At 33.6% G+C, this 12807-nt stretch overlaps 1 long non-coding RNA gene across 1 annotated transcript; it reads right to left on the bottom strand.

The window, feature by feature from the left end:
* Positions 1-5064: 5064 nt before the first annotated feature.
* LOC134255999 (uncharacterized) lies at positions 5065-7531 on the bottom strand. The gene is made up of 2 exons (XR_009989647.1): positions 6968-7531; positions 5065-6685 (listed from the first exon to the last, which is right to left on the bottom strand). It is a non-coding gene; the product is annotated as an uncharacterized LOC134255999 (long non-coding RNA).
* Between the last annotated feature and the right edge of the window lie 5276 nt (positions 7532-12807).

Here is a 12807-nt window from a genome sequence, read left to right as displayed (position 1 = left end):
AACATCCTGCTGTATGACAGTAGACAAAACCTTACTTTGTAACTACTGGTATTTTGTTTTGTTTTTAAAGTACTTTTAAAGTATTGTATTTATTTTGAATATAATCAATTATCAAAGTATACAGGGTTTTTAGTAGTATGTCATTTTGTTGAACTTATTGCAGTTATGACATTACTTTTGGAAAGAACCATTTACATTTCAGAAACGTCCCAGAAATCTCAGTACATGCCCAAGCACTTAATTTGTAAAGGAGGTTAAGAGGTATAAATGTATGTAGGGTCAAGCTTGGGTGATGAATTAGAACTTCAGAGGTTTATATCACCCTATTTAAAACCAAGGTCATGTATGACAAGAATTCCAACACAGCCATCCAAGGTCATCAAAATGGAAAAAAAAAAACACACGGCCCATGGGCCTCATCGCTCACATGAGTAACTTTGGCCATGCTGTTCTTTTACTGATTTCCCACATGTAATACTGATTGTGACCCACACTACCTCTAGTGGTCATGATTTAGACAATTTAGAATCTACACTATCCTACTATGATGCTTTCAAATAAGTTTCAGCTTTTCTGGCCAAATGGTTCTTGATAAGAGGTATTTCTTAATGATTTTTCCTATATATTTCAGTGTAAAAATTGGATTCCTTAATGTGAACACGCCCTACCTCCGGGGGTCATGATTTGAACAATTTAGAATCTACACTACCCCGGATGCTTCCACATTAGTTTCAGCTTTTCTGACCAAGTGGTTCTTGAGAAGAAGATTCTTGAGGATTTTTCCTATATATTTCAATGTAAAACTTGGATTCCCTATTGTGGCCCCGCCTTATCCCTAGGACTCACGATTTTAACAATTTAAAATATACACTACCTAAGGATGCTTCCACATAAGTTTCAGTTTTTCTGACCCTGTGGTTCTTGAGAAAAAAGATTTTTTTTAATGACCCCACCCTATTTTTGTCTTTTCTTGATTAACTCCCCTTGTAAGGGGAATTGGTCCTTCATATTTACAATTTAAACTTCCCTTTACCCAAGAATGCTTTGAACCAAGTTTGGTTAAAATTGGCCCAGTGGTTCTTGAGAAGAAGTTGAAAATGTGAAAAGTTTACAGACGGACCGACAGACAGACGGATGGACGACGGACCCCGGGTGATCAGAAAAGTTTACTTGAGCTTTTAGCTCAGGTGAGCTAAAATACAACGAATTTTCCATCATGCATGTCAACAGTACATAATTTATTCAAAAATCATGCATGTGTGGTATTGTACATACATGTACTTCAATAAAATTTATTAATTTATCAGTACTACTAGAGGGAACTTCAAGGCTTTTTTTTTTTAACTCTGACAGAAAATTAATGCGCAAGTCTTGTCTTGGAAATGTTTCCACTACTATGGAAATTTATTTCCATGATTAAAATCACTATAACAAAACATTGAAGGTTTGTTCTTGAAATATACAATTTCCAAGAGCCAAGAAATATTTGATCCTAGTTTTCGTACAAACGATGAGAATAAATGTGAAAAAGAAGGATGCCATCAGGTTGAATGATAAAGAAATAGAAGACGTTGAAGCATTTCTCTACCTAGGTGCCACAATGGACAAGAACGGAGGAACTGAGGCAGATATTGGAAGAAGGCTTGGCTTAGCCAGGACAGCCTTTGCATCCCTTGCCAAGGTATGGAAGTCAGCACAATACAGTACAAAGACCAAACTTAAGATCTTCAACACGAACGTTCTATCTGTGTTGCTGTATTGTGCCGAACTATGGAGAACAACAGAAAAAGATGATGAAAAGCTTGATACATTCCACCGAAAATGCCTTAGGAGGATCCTTAAAATACACTGACCTGAAAAGATAACAAACCAACAACTATATGAAAGAACAAGATCCATACCTCTATCATGAACCATCAAAAGAAAAAGATGGAGATGGATAGGCCACATCCTCCGAAGGGAGAACTCTCACATTAGAACAGCTCTCACCTGGGCCCCTGAGGGAAAGAGACGAAGAGGACGGCCAAAGAACACCTGGAGACGCTCTGTTGAGAGAGAAAGGGAAGAACTGGGTTGGAACAGCTGGAAGGAGGGACAAGTTGTTGCCAGTGACCGCCGTAAGTGGCGTTCGTTGTTGAACGGCCTCATGCGTCCTCCGGGGCACGGAGAGGATAAGTAAGTAAGTAAGTTCGTACAAACGTTACGTTTAATCTAGTTGAGTCTTCAAAAACCTTTCAATAAAAATATTGAGAAAAAGAAGTGCCGCACACGTCAAGAAATTACTTGAAAATTGCAATAAACCTTGCATTTTAAGATGTTAACCAGAATCTGTGCAATTACGGAAAATAAAAAAATAAAAATTAATTGATGGTTATCTTTATTTTATTTGATGCAAGTGACTAAAATAATTCACGATATGTCAACCCATTTAAAGAAATGTCTTATTAGAATAAAGTATTTCCTTTTAGTAAACTTCATAATTACGACCTAAATAAAAAGAGAGAAAAAAAAAAGAAGGACAAGGACGCATGTCCTCTGGTTTCTTGGAAATACTAGTATTACATTTCATCAAGTACCAGTTAAAATTAGATGTTAGATCCATATAAGCTTATGATGTAATAATAATAAAAAGTTTAATTAATTCAACAATATTTTGATTGCTTTGCCTTTAAAAATACTACGTATTTGTTTTAATACTAGTGTTCTAAGGGTAGGTTTATTTTCAAATGTCAACATTTTGGGTATTTGTAGACGATATATTATGTTATAGGTCCCAATTAATTAAATACGTTGTAGGGCTAGTGTGAAAAAAGGAAATTCAAATGCTATATATATAGGTCTATACTCAGTATTAGAAATTAATACTTATATTTACGGGTGTGTCAAGGAAGCTGTGTTCGATTGACCCCCACCCCCACCCCTCGCCAAAAGAAAATTTCCCTATCATCTCTGTATCATATCCAGTCCTCAATTACAAAGAAGCCACACCAAGGCGTGGACATTCTCCCTGGTTTTCCATCATCTTGGTATCATCCAGCATTATAGGCCACACATTCTTTTTAACGGTTTGCTATTTAATATACTGACACATTTTTGCAATAAAGGTATTGCATCTTTTTACATCCTTTTTCCAAGAAGTAATTTACATGTATATTTATATAAACTAATTATGCTATAATAGTAGCTAAGCAAGTAATGTTTATAAAACGCTTCTTGGAGTTTAATTTACAAAAATTAAAATATCAGAAATAATTATCTTAAATTTGTACAGTTTTTTGTTTCAGTAGAGCAACCAAGGGTAAAAAGTTTAGAGTCAACACTAATTGACAGAACAAAATTTTGATAAAGTATACTTAAACTTTCAAATGCTGAAGTGAAGATGCCCATAATCTTCAATCTACCTAAGTGCAATACATGTAATACCATCCTGACACTTTTTTTTTCATTTGAATACTTTCAAATGCAAATTATAATTTTTTTTTTATCTGTAAATTTTGAATTTAAATCTGCAATATTTACTGTTTAATCTGTAAAACGTATACACTTTAATCTGTAAATTTTACACAAACAATTGTTACTTAGGACACTACAACGACCACAAACTAGAGTTTACGTAATACTAACTTTAATTAAACGATGTTGTGAAATCCCTTTAACTTCAACTTATCTGCCAGTAATCTGCCTTGGTTTCAAAATTGGAGCATACTTTTGAGTATCAGATAAGTTGGAGAATATAAGCTGTGCGTGATTCCAAAAGATTGCTGGACAGATAAAGTGTTAAAGAGGTCTGATTCGCAATTGGATGGAGAAGACTAATAAATTTTTATGTGTTTGCGTCATCATACATTGCAAAACTTGATAAACAAATATTGTTAGCCAAATAAATATGCTTGTCTTAAATTTTATTTAAAAACAATCCAACAACTTTTACAAATAAAGGTTTAATTTAAATTAAATCAAATATTTTTGATTTATCATACATTCCGCTTATTTTGAATGACGTCAAGATAGAAGATAAAGAACAATGATAAGGAAAACGTACTTCAGAGTGTCCAGCTACACAAGTTATTTAATACTCAGTCTCAATCGCAACATCTCGGGTCTTTCCGACTATAGCGGAAAAACGACCTCGAATGTATATGGTAGACGCCATGACAACCCTCCCTTTTCACGATCTTTGAAATAAATGCATGGAGACCTTTTATCTGTGGAATATGGAGTTTGACTTTATTCAATGTAATGATATTACTTAAAATAAACTGTCGGAGGGACTTCTAACTCCGTCTATCCTATATTAATAAACAGGAAATGTATAAATTTTTAACATCCGGTGATGTTAATACATTCGAGGTTGTTTTTCTGACCTCTGGCGGAATGACCCGAGATGATGCGATTGTACTCAGTCTTACACGTGTCGTGATCGTCTGCTCTAGAGTCGCAGAGTAAGGAGCTGGCCTCGGGGCCACAGGGAGACGAGCTCACTTTTGAGTCCACTATATATTCCTTCTAAGAAAGCGAGACTGCATGATATCAAAAGTGAGCTAGTTTATGTTTTATGGCCCCGAACCCTGATCCTTACATCGTGGGTTCGAATCCATTCTTGGACATTGTTCCGTGTCGCAGTAAGTGCTGGCATGAAAAAGATCCCCCACTGCTCAATGGCCCTTAGTGCCGAGTATAGGACAAAATTTGCAGCCTCTCCGCCTGTAAGTAGTGGCGTCTCCATATGAAAAATTCTAGGGAGGGGTGTTTAATCAACAGCAAACAAACAGTATCACAGGTTCATATAGAATCGAAAAACACAATAATTTTATGTTTTAAAGCGTGTGAACCCCTCATAAAGAGTTTCTCTGTATCTATAATCATCTATGAAGTTCATAAAAACCATAAAACAACGCATATATATACAATTTGCATTAGACGGAAGTATAGTCAAATTATTTTCCTTGTGGTAACATTTGGATAATTTTTAAAAAAATATTTTATGTGTTCGATATCTTTGATGTCAAGCTACATGTAAATTGTAAAATGTGCTACAACTACCTGTCTATAAAGAACAAAAAATACCTGTAACGGTTGCATTTATTGTGCTTTTACCGGGAAACAAATCAACATCAACTTTGATTGTTCATACATCATGCAAAGACTCATATTTATAATTTAAATTTTTAAATGCGTTTTGATTGTACAAATAATTAAAATTATATGCATGGTGGTAAAACGTTCCAATATGTATATTGTTCTCAAAATATTGAATTGTATGGCATAAACAAAAATACAAATGAAGGAGACAAACATTTAAATCTGCATAAAAACTGAGATTCTTGAAAATAAAATAAAAGTACAGAGAAACTTAAATTGGCTGTTAAAATGATTAATCTCATTAAATACCCTTCTGCTGATTGTAAATATGAAAAAAAAAAAAACATCCAGATGTGTCACTGAACACGCGGTAGGTTCCAAATGCTCAACACGTGTATTATGCCTAAATTTCTTGACTAAAATTGGTTCAAAATGCTCAACACGTGTATTATGCCTAAATTCTTGACTGAAATTTCTAACAACAAATTTTTCAAACAGCATAAGTGAAATATTGCGATATGACTAGTACCTCATAGAATGTGTACGAGAAATAGTATTCATGTAACGTCTGAAATGAGACGGGGTTTTTACTGCATAAGGACAATCTAAAGAATATAAGTACGTATGTATCAATGGCTTTTGAAAGTTGGAACTAAGGAATATGTGATGACAGTTTACGGGTTCTATTAGTCAATGGAATCTAACAGGAGAGAATGGTGCCCGAGGATGAGATCGCTCACCTGTCCTAAGATTGGTTAGGCTTTTATAATATGCGACGATTCAATTTGTAATTCCACGTTATTTAATTAACACCAATTTAGTACCATGGGTAAAAAGGAACACGTGTTTTTAAAATTATTTGTTCGATACATAACGTTTTGAGCATGTAGAAATTAAAACATAATGGAATTTGCGTTCACAGGCAAGTCACGAAAAACGTACCTCGTTCTGATATTTTATATCACAAAAGTAAGCGTAACAACAGATATATAAAATTACAATCCATGATGAAAGTGAACACTCGTGGTATGCTATACTTTCTCTTTGTCTTCTATACTGTAGTTGATTGTCTGTGATGCACTAAGCCCTTGTCCATTTGATGCCTCCGACTGCAACAAACTCTGTGCGTCCACGTGTGACGTAACCACTTCCCCATTTGGCTGCACCTCTGACGTAACTACCGCTAAAACGAGGAATGGACTGACTTCTGAACTGTACCCTGAACTACCCGATGAATTGCGACTGCGTGAACCCATTAATGACTCGATGTCCGACGATTCTGACGGCCTTTGTCCATGAACACCTGCTCGAATTTGGCGCTGGCGCCGTCTTTCACGCCTACGGCGTTCTCGATCGGCTTCGGCGCGATCACTTGGAATATAATGTTGCGGAAGTTGGCTTGGCATACGACACATTTTCTTGATTTCGTCCGCAAAACAACACACTATGAATAATAACAGAAAACAAACACAGAATGGAATCAGTAAAATCAAGCCTACTGATTCCATCTCTCGGTGGCGAGATCCGAGGTGGGTATAGATGATATTGGATTTCTTAATACCAAGTCTGGATCCCAAAATTATAAATATTTCTATGCAATAACCTGAAAGTAAAAACGAGACGTTAGAACCTAAAGAGCTTGCGTGTTACTCAGTCTCTAAAAACAATTAACTAGCAAGTATGGCGCCCCCGTTGGGCGCCTCAAGTTCAAACAATTCTACATGCATCTAGTACATGTACGTTTTAAAAACACCACATGGACTTCAATTTTAAATGAGGTAATGACAAATAATAACAACATATTTTAGATAAAGAAATATTCAAAATTGAAAATAAATATATATATATAAATATCCATTCGTAATATCATTATTATGGATACAACCTTCTCTGAATCACATGGCTTGCATTGTTTTGGAGAAATTTATCCTCGGCAGTTCTGGAATCAAAATGTCTTTATATATTTTCTGCAGTTTTCAATTAAATTCACCACTGTATGTCGATCTTAGCTAGACTTTCAGTAGAAATGTCACTTCACCAGCACATTCCTTCTAACGTTAACGTTCCTTTACATGTTTGCAGCTTGACTTTGTGGGTAAATTTCCATTGACCCGCCGATCATTTTATTATGTATCCTAAAAATAGATCTGGATGTAAACAATGGATACAAACACTAACGCTCCGATGTGCAGTAATATTTATTAGCGTGTAGTCCAGCAATGTTGTCTTCTTACTACTTCATATGATTGTATAATTGTCCTAAGTGCACACAACTCATTTACATTGTTAAAGAACACAAGGGGGAATTCCAACTTGTTGAAATGGGGTCACAGAAAGGGGAGTTCAAAAATATGCACCCATACATTTCCTGACATATAAAATCATAGCAAAACGTTATATATTGTCTTATATTGTACATATTAAATAAATCGCACTTTAGTAATATACAGAAAAATCATATCTTTTGTAGAAGTCTATAATTTTTTGCATTTTGCATTTTAGCAGATGCGCGCATGTGCATATATAGGTATATAAACATAGATCCTCAAATACTTCACGTTTTTTAAAAAACATATCACGCACTGATCACTTGGTTTTTTTTTGTATGTCGATGTCGGTCAACTTCTGTAGGTCAAACTAAAAGGTGAACTATACTTAACTAATTAATTAATTACACAACGAAACGTAAAACATCGTAGCTATAAATAAAATAATAAAACAGGGATACAATAATACAACTATAAAAAATAAAACAGGGACACGAGCACTAAGGTATTCACTTAGTATTTATTAATTTTTGATAGCGCAAAATTGGTTGCCTAAAAACAAGAAAAGCGGAAATATTTGATCTTCTTTCAATAGCAAGGGAGGGGGCTCATACAAGTTTATAGGTTTAAGGTATGAAATTTTTATATAAGGATTTTCTTCTTTTTTTTTTGAGAAGTATATTTTGGATAAGTACTCATATAGTTGAAAAACAGCCTTACAGGGGTCAGTTTGCATCTTACTGAGCTACGATACAATTAAGTTTACCTTAATTTTTGCACTTAAATGTTAACTCTGGGCAATCACTTTAACCTTTAACATATTTTATCAGATGTAACCATTGCAATAAATACAATCTTATTTTTACGTGAAATAGTTTGAATAATATTTATTATTGAACAAATGTTGCAAATTAATGCGCGCAAATTATTGTGTGACCTTTTTACACTAAAAAAAATAACATATTTTGGGTATTCAAAATCTAAATAGGCAATAAAATAATCTTTTGTATCAAACTTTTCACGGATAAAGTGCTGATCAGTCACAAGTATTGAGTAATTTAAAATAATAAAAGAAAAGGTTGGGGTCACTGATGTAAATTTTGAAATATTGGTCAAAATAAGCAATATTTCTCGGCAAAATTTGTCGAGGGAAGGTGTTAATTTTTTTTAATAAAAATATAAATTGAGGCCTTTATTTAATATTCCTATCATAACGTTAAAAATTCTCTGAGTTAAAGTATGTAAGGATTAATTTTCAAGATATTGAATTTAACATAAATGTGCAAATTTGCAGAATTTTCTGCTAAATATGATCATTTCACCACAAGAAACAGTCCATAGTGAATCTTGCTTCTTTGTGACTTTCTAAGCATTACTTTCATTGAATGTTAAACAAATTTACATTGTTTCATTTAAATATGTTTTAAAAATTGATTTTTTTAATAAATAGTTTTGAAGTAAGAGGTTCTCTCTGAACTTTTCAAAAAAGCTGACGAGTGACATACCTTAACTTACATGCACATAGTGCCCTCTGTACACTAAAGAGTTATCTTACATGTATGCAGTTAGAGCGATGTACATATATATATATATAAATAAATATTTAACCCCCCCCCCCCCCCCCCCGTAGCAGAGATTAACTTCATATAGTATTTTGTCCGTATAGTAAACCTCTGCATAACCTTAAGCAGTTTGAGCCTTTACGTATTCCTTTGGGAATACATTGTATTTACAGAATATTTTCATATATACTCATGTGTTCAAAGTTTCATAATTAACTAATTAAAACACAATGCCATATATATATGCATTTTCGTTTTTGAAAGTTGACAAAAAGACTTTTGTTTTTATAAACTGTTGGGCAACGATTATCATTATACAAAAAAGATTTTTGAACACACCCCATTAAAAACTGTAATTCAGGATCTGAAAAAAGTCGTCTAATAGTGTAAAACAGAACAATGCAAAAAATTACTTGTTACAAAAAATTGAAAATTGCTCCCTGATGCAAAAATTGATTAAATCCTATTTCGTATGTGTGTGTGTGAGGGTGTGTGTGTGTGTGAGAGAGAGGGTGTGTGTGTGTGTTGTTTTGATAATCATTTTTGAAAATTCCTTTTTACTGTATATAATGGTTTTCAAACATATCTAAGGGGGTTTGTAACATGTTTTTGGTTGCAAACTTTTTCATATACATGAATATCAGTAAACTATATATATGTACTATATTGTTCTATGGACTCTACACCATTTATCATGTGGGGTATAGTCCACAGTCCAATATTCTGCTTGAAAGTGATGGAGAAAACTGAATCCTTGAATAATCCTGGCAAAGTGTCTTTGTACATATTCAAGTTGTTGCATTTTTAACCAAAAAATGATGTAAACTTTATATTTTTGCAGATACAACGGGATGAATGTCAGAGTTATTAACACCAATAGAATATAAAGAGTGGATTTTTGATCTGAACACACTGAACTTTTCAATTTGCCCTGTAGAAGACAACCAGCATACACTGGGTTACAAAAAGCGTTATATGTTTTTTGCCTACACATAAAAACACTTTTACTTGTAAATGCATCACTAGAGAAAGGAACCATTTAATGATTTTGGTGAATTGTTTTATATTTTAAAACAATGTGTAAATCACCCAGTAAAAGGCCATTGCCATTTTTGCATATCTCATGTAATAAATCATTAATATACACAAGAAACATAAAAGCACTAAGTACTCTTCCTTGTCCTACACCTTGTGAGCTTTTAAACAAATTGGAGTTTACACCATAAAATATACAAAGCATTTGCTCATCATACCAGTACTTTAAAATTTGCCAGATTATATACATGAATAATAAACCATTATGCCAAATTCTGTCAAAGGCTTTTTCATTATCTAAAAATGCATTCACACAGTTCTGTTCTTTTAGAACATAACAAGCTGGAATTGCACCGTAGTCATTTCTAAACCCAAATTGTAGATTATGTGGAAATGAGTTGCCACTTTTAACTACTCCAGTATATCATCTTCAATTTTTGACAAAAGTATTTTTTCGAATAATTTGCTTACTACAGATGTCAATGTAATACCCCTGTAATTGGTAGGAATACATTTATCTTTGTTTTTACCTTTATAGATAGATATAATTTTTCCTACTTTAAACATTTCAGGGACGTATTTTTCTCGAATTACAGCATTAAAAAGTAAGCACAGCTGTTCTGCTACAAAATGACCACTATATATAAGGTGTTTTTGAAAAATCTGGTCCAGGAGCTTTCCCTTTGGTGAGCTGATCAATTTGGTATTTATATAATGGATATAACGACCCTGTTGAATAAGTTATCACTGTTCTTTAGATCATTATCGATGTTCTGCACAGCGTCATCTATGAAGTGTTTAAAATCTTCATCAAATTTATCTGGATGGTACTCTTCGTTAGCAAGGTTAGAATAATATTCTTGCCATAAATTACACATGTCATTAATGTTCTCAAACGGTTTTTCCTTTATAACTTATTTTGATGGGAAAGATGAACCTGATCGTTTTTTATTTTTCCATGCTGTCCTATAGAATGTTCCTATATCAATTTCAGCGGCTTTGTCAGTTTCGTCAAATATTGAATGGTGCCAGTCTTTTTGTGCAAGTCTGTGCAGTCTTCTGAATTTACATTTTGACTTTTTATAGTTCTCATAATATTCATTTTGTTTATCTCTAGGAGATCCCATAGATTTCCAAGTCCTTCTAGAGCATCTCATTTCATAGTGGGCGTTGTTTAGCTCGGATTTTTTCCAGTATGGTTTTAGATGGGGGTTGAATTTTCCATGTGGTATATGTTGATCAGAAGATGCTAAAAGTGAAGCAGTAATTTGTACAAGGAAAGTATCGATATTATCCTTATGCAGGGCACTTGTATTTACTGAGTTGAAAAGGTTAGCAAACGAGTTTTTGAAAAAGCCAATTTCCATTTTGGAATTTTTTGAATAGTCTGGAGGTAGCTGGTCGAAAACACTAGCTATGTCAATTTCACAAAGCAGGGGGAAATGGTCAGAAACTTTATAGGCAAAGTCTTGATATATTTCTTTATATTTCACTTCTTGAGAAAGACATTCAGGAACGAAAATGTAATCTAAAAGTGACTTAGTTTTTTATCCTTTGTTTGAAATGTATGTTCAATTTGGTCGTCAGTCGAAAATATACTACAAAGGTTTCTGTCTAGCTTCGATTTTGGACTGTCAGATTTATTTCTAATATCCGTATTAAATTACAGTACCAGTTTCACTAAGTTCATCAGACAAATCAAATACATCCTGCAGCACACGTTTATATTCCTCGTAATGATGGTTTGTAAAAATCTATCCTATAATGAACAATTGGTTCGATATTTTCAATTCCCATTATTCTTTCATTCGTTGTTTAAATCTTTTAAAAAAGTCACTGTTATTTCATCAAAAACTTCTCTAGTGATGTTGTTTTTGGTTGTTCCCGGTGTTGCAAAACTTGTAATTTTGTTTGATGTATGTAAACATGATAAACAGTTTTTCGGTAGCCAATGTTCCGATATAAAAACGACATCTGCAAATTTTGTTAAATCAGATAGCTCTGATAGGCAGGTGAAAACGCCATGAACAGGAAAATTGCTCCATGCAAACTCGAAAATCCTATTTCGTGTGTGTGTGTGTGTGAGGGTGTGTGTGTGAGAGAGGGTGTGTGTGTGTGATGGAGGGGGGGGGTTGTAGGGGCCAACTTTTGTTAGGATGTAAACTATATATAGCTATATTGTTCTAGGACTCTACACCTCATGTGGGGGTCAAAATCTCAACTGAACAACTGCATATTTCTATCGTTGATTTTTCCAAAAAATGATGTAAACTTTATTTGGAGTCATTCCATTCCTACTGAACCTGAACCAACCCTAAGACCCCGGGTTACATTATATGTTGTGCCTACACATAAGTAAATGCATCACTAGAGAAGGTACCATTTAAGGACGTTTTATATTTTAAAACAAGTGCTTCAACTAAATAAATTTTATAGGTAGTAAAAAAAAGTCCATATATGCAGTCACTCATTATATTTAATTATATACATGTATACTTTGATTTCAGAAACATTCACACAGTTCTGTTTCGTTTCGTTTCTTTAGGTTTCATTTTGATTTCGTTTCGGCAGATTTCGTTTCAGCAGATTTCGTTTCGTTTCGGTAGACTTCGATTCATTTCAGTTTGTTTCGTTTCTATTTTGTTTCGCATTTTACAGGTATCCGTCCGTGTTATGGTGTTTTGAATGCAGTAGCTTTCGTAACACTTTTAGTTTATATAAGCAAAATACATGTTGAATGTAAATATTACTTTTTGAATAAACATAAAGAAAATGAAATGTAAACAAAGTAAGTAAGGAAGGGGCTCTTTTGATAGTAAAAAATGCATTATTTCTTTGAAAAATTTCTCTGCTCCTGGGAA

This window comes from Saccostrea cucullata, unplaced genomic scaffold (genome assembly GCF_032062105.1).
Source record: "Saccostrea cucullata isolate Sc308-1 unplaced genomic scaffold, CSIRO_AGI_Scuc_v1 ctg959, whole genome shotgun sequence".
Lineage (NCBI taxonomy): Eukaryota > Metazoa > Mollusca > Bivalvia > Ostreida > Ostreidae > Saccostrea > Saccostrea cuccullata.
This window is presented reverse-complemented; position numbering and strand designations above follow the sequence as displayed.